We start from the raw sequence: 6,915 nt of genomic DNA on the forward strand, positions 1-6,915 counted from the left end.
ACCATTGAGTCAGGCGTTATTGCGCGATGATGGAGCTCCGTGCGCCTGCTGCAGCCCGACAGGTTGAGGAGGCTGAATTATGGCCGCGCGGAAGGGTTGAAGGTGTCGTCAAACATTTCCCTTGATTTATATATTTTTATTTTCGGGCCTTCTGTGTTGAAAGAGTAGAAGGTGATGGAAGTTCACGTTGGAAGGTAAAGTCAGCAGAGAAATTGGAATTTGCTCTTGTCAAAGATGCGTGACGTGTCACCTTCAGGATGTAATATTTTCTTCTTTTTTTCATAAACCAGTCTCCAGTGAGACTGCTGTGTACAGCAACTGAGAATACAGATGCCTGATGACAGCTTGTTTCATTGTTAAATGTAGTAGTAGTAGTAGTAGTAGTAGTAGTAGTAGTAAAGTAGTAGTAGTAATAGTAAAGTAGTAGTAGTAAAGTAGTAGTAGTAGTAATAGTAAAGTAGTAGTAGTAGTAGTTGTAGTAGTAGTAATAGTAAAGTAGTAGTAGTAGTAGTAGTAATAGTAAGTAGTAGTAGTAGTAGTAGTAGTAGTAGTAGTAGTAATAGTAAAGTAGTAGTAGTAGTAAAGTAGTAGTAGTAGTAGTAATAGTAAAGTAGTAGTAGTAGTAGTAATAGTAAAGTAGTAGTAGTAGTAGTAATAGTAGTAGTAGTAATAGTAAAGTAGTAGAAGGAGGGGGTGGAGCAAAATGACTTTGGCCGATGTGCTTTTCACATCCACATCCACACAGTGGTTAGCAGGTCCGTCTTTCAATCAGGGGGTTGGCGGTTCAATCCCCGCCCTAGTCGATGTGTCCTTGAGCAAGACGCTTAACCCTGAATGGTTCTCTGTAGCTGTGTCTGCGGTGTATGATTGTAACATGATGTAAGTCACTTTGGATAAAAAAAAACGTTAGCTAAATGACATGTAATGCTTTAATTTGCTTCAGCGACAAATGCACATGTGCGGTAGGAGTTGGAAAAACCAAAGCAGGCCTTACAATGACATATAGGAAGAAATATACAGATAAGTAAATCTGAATCGACACACATTAGGAGGTTTAATGAAGCTACGGCCCCCCAGAGAAGTCGTTGCACGTCTGTGTGATATTGGTCAATAGATGTGACCCGAGTGACTTCCACTGCACTTCGTACAGTACAGCTGGGAGAGAGTGCAACTCTGTTGGACTTCAGCTGGGTAAACATTCCCCCGCCGGGGCCAGAGATCTTGTGCACACACGGGGCACAGCGCGCGTTCAGCGAGTTGGGGCGGGGGGGCGGGGGGCTCACAGCCGCCACAAAGATGGATGATCTAACCGGGCCACGGTCCATGTCGGCGCAGCGGTCTAAAAAAATGACAAGCGACCACCCCATCTGCTGAAGACGCGCAGGCCACGCCCTCGCCACGCCCCCGCCTTGCCGCGCGTGTGTGTGTGTGTGTGTGGGGGGGGGGGGGGGGGGGCACGTGGTGCTCAAAAGAGAGACAGGGAGAGGGTTGTTTTTTACTGAGAGTAACATCAGCGTGAAGTGGAGTAAAGGGACACCTTCAGATCAGCGGTGACAGCCGCGCACGCACATGACCACGCCAGACCGTAGCTAACAGTAACCCTCTGCGGGTCCGACATGGCGTCTCGGAGTTAGGCAATACATTTTCTCTTTTACTGAAATACAAGTATTTTTTTCTTGTATTTGAAAGGAAGGCCTGTGGATAAATCAGGGAAAGACATTGTGTGTGTGTGTGTGTGTGTGTGTGTGTGCAAGAAGCCCAGTTAGCCGGCGGCCTGCAGAGAGTCACAGTGATGCTACTTGTCTGCATTAACCCCGCCTCCCAGGACCTCATGTTGCTGCCAGTGAGACATCCCACACATACCATCTTTTATAGGACTCAGCCCCATGCTGGTTTGCCTCAGCCGAGGTATCAAAAAGTTCTTCTGAAATTTGTTGGAACATTTCCCAAGGAAAAAATATGTATTTATTTTCGGTATCTTGGCCCCCAAGACTTCTTAAATAAAAACGGCACGGAGGACAAATGTCTTGGGTTTAAGACGTTACACGCTAAGCCCGTTTGTGCCAAAACTCTTCCTTTTGGAAAGTTTCTCAACACTAAACACAAATGTCATCCAACCGACACCAGCTGCGGAAGGTGGAGTGCTGGGATCAGGCTGAAAAAATAACCAGCCATCACAATTTTTTTATTTGACTTCCCTACAAGTTGACATCATTTCTCTGCACCTTTCAAAACTCTGACCCATCAGACAAAAAGTTGTGACTGTCGTCATCACATTGCCTGTTGGTTGGGAACATTATTATTATTATCTTTATTTAAAATGGACCATAAACAGTTAAAACATAAATGTCACCAGTTGATGTTCCGTAGCAGAGTGTAGCTTCAGCTAATTTGCATCTGTAGTCCCTTGACAGACCATAATAAACATAAAACAATAACAACCAGTACAGGATAAATATACACAATGCAAAGTTACAGTACAGCATTTTAAATTTAAGAAGAATATACTATTTAAAACTAAGTATTAAAAACCATTAAAAGTAAGTAATACACACCATTAAAATCAAGTCATAAAAACCATTAAAGCTAAGTAATACACACTGTTCATAAGAACCATAAAAAGCAATTAACATGAGTCATAATAATTAACGTCCCGAGTTTCAGTCCCATGTTTTCTGCCTTTTTAATCGCCAAATTTGTAGTCGGGATCGACTTCACATAGATCAACACAAATCTAAAAAAACATTACGCAATCATGGGGCAAATATTGGTGACACGTTCGCATCTGAGCATTCAAGGGCGTCATCTAAAACTGTTGCACGAATCATCCAGATTCTCCCAAAAGATATTGCTGTTTTTCATGCGGCTCTGGATCCAGGTCGTTATCCAGATCCAGTATTGTAAAAAAAATAGTAATTTTTCCCAATAATCACATTTAAAATTGTGCATCCTGGGCTGAATAGACGCTCTTGGGGGGTACCCCCCTTGTTTTTTAATTTTTAATTTGAATGAGTTGATAATTTTTTTTCAATGTGCCTGTCAATCAGGGGGTTGGCGGTTCAATCCCCACCCTAGTCGATGTGTCCTTGAGCAAGACGCTTAACCCTGAAGCTGCGTCTAAGGTCTATTAACGTAACGTGATTGTAAGTCGCTTTGGATAAAAGCGTCAGCTAAATTAAATGTAATGTAATGCCTCAAAAGAATGCCCTTGGTTTTCCCGAGATCTCTAGAAATCGTTAAGTTCCAAAAGGCGAGCAAGAAGAAAAAAAGAGAAGGAAAAAGAAGTCAGCTCATTTCCACACCTCTTCGTGCCAAGACAGCTCTATCTCGCCGGAGAGACGCCCCCTTCTCCTTCGCACATTATCTGCCTGTGAACTGTGAGCATAGGGCTACATTTGTGTGTGTGTGTGTCTGAACCACACTCTCACTGTGATTTACAGCTCCTCTCACACTCTCTCCCCCCCGTCTGTCTGCTGGCTGGTCAACTGCCACGGTGAAGCCGGCTACGGAGAGCCATAAATCTGGACACTTCCTACCACTGTCTCCCACTTCAAGGGGGGAAGCCTGTCCTGTTGCAAACATGATTGACCCTCTTCCTCTCTGTCCACAAACCCTCTGCACACACAACCTTCATCCTCCATCCCCCAACAAGAGGCCATGCTGCAGGATTAGGGGGGGTGGGACACACACACACACACACAAAACAGGGCCTCCTTCACACCTCAGAGGCAAGGAACCCTCCAAATTTGCCATTCCTCCCCTCTCCACAGGAAATAACTAATAAACTACACCCTCGACTTTGTATTGGACTTATGGAGACACATCAATACACAAGTTGCAAACAGTGTAAACAAAACGGCTCATGGAGTTACAGTAATTCTCTCCCCGCGCAAAATATGCAAGAACAAATGCTTCTTCTATATTTTTTTACTGTTTTTATATGAAAGTGCTTCACTTCTTCCCAATGACACAGTCATAAAAAGAGAAAAGTTTTTTTCAAAAGGCTTTCAGACCACAGAAGACTCGTTGGAGATGAGTGAAGCGATGGTCCCAGAATGCCACTTTGCAGCTGAGTGAGGAAGTTTGCTCGGTGCCGGGAGGTTTTAGGAGCAGGAATAGAGACGTGTTGTCTTTGAGCTGCCCCAATGCATCGATGATATTTCAGATGAAAGTGTGTGTGTGTGTGTGTGTGTGTGTGCACACTGTCAGTGTGCGGGTCCTTCAGTGAACTGTGACAGCAGACTATAACATGAGCTGAAGCCCCATGCCTGTGTAGTCTGCTCCTACCCACTGCAAAACACACACACACACACAGACACACACACACACACACTCATAATCATCCACCTGCATGCAAATGAGCACACTACCTCGCATCCAAGTGTACATACAAATACGTACAAGCATGCGCACAAAAAGGCTTGCACACACACACACACACACACACACACACACACACATTACCCACGGAGAAACATACACAGATGCTTGATCTCCTTACTGTCAGTCAGGCTCTTATTCTAAGTTGCAGCTGGGGACACTCATGACATGCCAGTCAAAAACATAAAGAACTAGAATGGGCACTCGGTAGAGCGCATACCTTCGCATATCACAAGATTGGGCGTTGAATTATGAACATGTTGGCATTAGTTGCATGCCAATTGGATAAAAATTGCCCGTGCTATGGTAAAAAGAAGATTTTGACCTTTTCATGACCTTGACCTTTGACCCGATCGATCCCAAAGTCCAATCAAATGGTCCCCAGATAATAACCAATCATCCCACCAAATTTCATGCGATTCAAGAAGATGTTGACCTTTTTCATGACCTTGACCTTGACCTTTGACCCGATCGATCCCAAAGTCTAATCAAATGGTCCCCGGATAATAACCAATCATCCCACCAAATTTCATGCGATTCGGTTTACAACTTTTTTTGTTACGCGAATAACACGCATACAAATAAATAAATAAATAAATAAATACACGGCGATCAAAACATAACCTTCCGCATTTTCAATGCGAAGGTAATAAAGAAAGACATTAACTTTTGCAAAACTGTTTATATGTGGTACGACTGGTTGGCTTCTTCTTGGTTTCTGGTAGAACCTTTTTTAAAGTTGCACCTGGAACCCTTTCAGAGGGTTCTACAGAGAACCCAACCTACCTTACAGGTCTCATACTGTACCTTGAACCATCGATGTAAGGTTTGATCGACCATTTGGACTCAATATCGTTTAATTCCTGGTTGGAGCTTTTGTAAAGTTGCACCTGGAACCCTTTCAGAGGGTTCTACAGAGAACCCAACATGCACCTTGCACCTGGAACCCTTTGAGACGGTTCAGACAGTCCAGCACATTCCACCTTGAAAGAGGGCTGACAAGATCCCACTCTAGAGGTTCTGGCGAGAACATTTTTGTATTCAAAGGATTTCATCAAGAACCCAACCGGGGGGTTTCTACTGAGAGCCTTTGTATAGGGCGGATGTGCTGCAGTGGAACCCTCAACAACATGGGACCCAATCACTGTGTTATGGGGTTGTGGGCTTGATTGCGGGGGATCACTTTTGACATCAATGCTTTCAACAATCTTCCAGTGGGGTTCTTTGGGTGAAAAAGGTTATTAATGGAACTTCGACAAAGACTTAGTTCGACAAAGAACCCCTGAAAAAAACCTTTTGTAGAAAGGTTCTTCAGCAGCAAAGGGCCCTTGGGAGAACATCAGCCCTTCACGAAGAACCTGTCTAGAACCCTTATTTCTAAAAGTGTCCCAGTCCCACTGAGGAGCTTCACTTTTACGATACTCTGAGAGACATTGATGCAGTGAAAAATGTTTAAAAGACAAATAACAAGGTTTAAGTAACATGATGATGGCATTCAATCAGAACAAACCAACAAGTGTGGTTGAAACAACTGGCGAAATATATATTTTGGTCTAGCTTAAAATGAGTAAATGTATTAAACCCATTATGAAATGTGACATGGACAAAATAACAGCGTGTGTTTCTATTGGCTCTCAAGAACAAAACTGCTCCAGAACCCTAATGACTGTACTCCAGCCAATCCACTAGTCCAGGTTGAAAGATGAATGCCAGAAATGAAAGCAAAACAAATACGAGGATGGTGAAAGCAAATAGTAACGTAATGTGTCAGAGGCTGGTCCTCATGTCCTGTTTTCTTTGTAAGGAGGAAGGGGGGGTTCTGGTGGCAGAGACATGCTCCTCTGTTGGCTCACTTCCTCCAATCTTCACCATCTTTCCTTCGCCAATCGAAGAAAAAAACACTGATTAGCCATGTAATGATTCACACTACAAAGGCCCGTGAAAGGAGGCGCCACCTGCTCCAATATGCTCTTTTTTTGCCAGCCCCCGACTCCCCCGCCCCCAAAACCCATACTGTCTGAAAGCACGATGGGGTCACCACGTCATCATTACGACAATGCATGTGAATGAAGTCCCGACCGCGGTAGCAACACAATAAATAAGTGATGGAGCAACACTGTTGATGCAAATCTCATTTCACATGCGTCTTATATCCTGGCCGCGCTGTCTTGGCAGCGCACAGCTGAGATTTCACGGGGCAATTGACAGCGCCAAGGCTTAATGTGACTGATTTGCTCTGTAATGATAATGCGATTGAGCGCACTGTTTGTGGAGAGCACAACGGGGGTGGGCGGCGGGGGTGGGGCGGGGGCCCTCGTCACCCAAGGCTCGTATATTTAAGAGTGTTGTACCTCATGGGCAGAGTGAGGTCTGCTTCACCATATGGACGTCTTCAGTGAGTGAAGTCAGCTATTGTAGCGCAGTGATGCGCGGGGTGTCTCTGATGGATTGCCGTCAACATGTGGTGTTCATTGTGAAGGTTGTGTCACTCTGGCTCTCACTCGCCATTGTTTGTTCCACCCTCCTCCAGCTCTG

This window comes from Pseudoliparis swirei, chromosome 15 (assembly GCF_029220125.1).
Source record: "Pseudoliparis swirei isolate HS2019 ecotype Mariana Trench chromosome 15, NWPU_hadal_v1, whole genome shotgun sequence".
Classification (NCBI taxonomy): domain Eukaryota; kingdom Metazoa; phylum Chordata; class Actinopteri; order Perciformes; family Liparidae; genus Pseudoliparis; species Pseudoliparis swirei.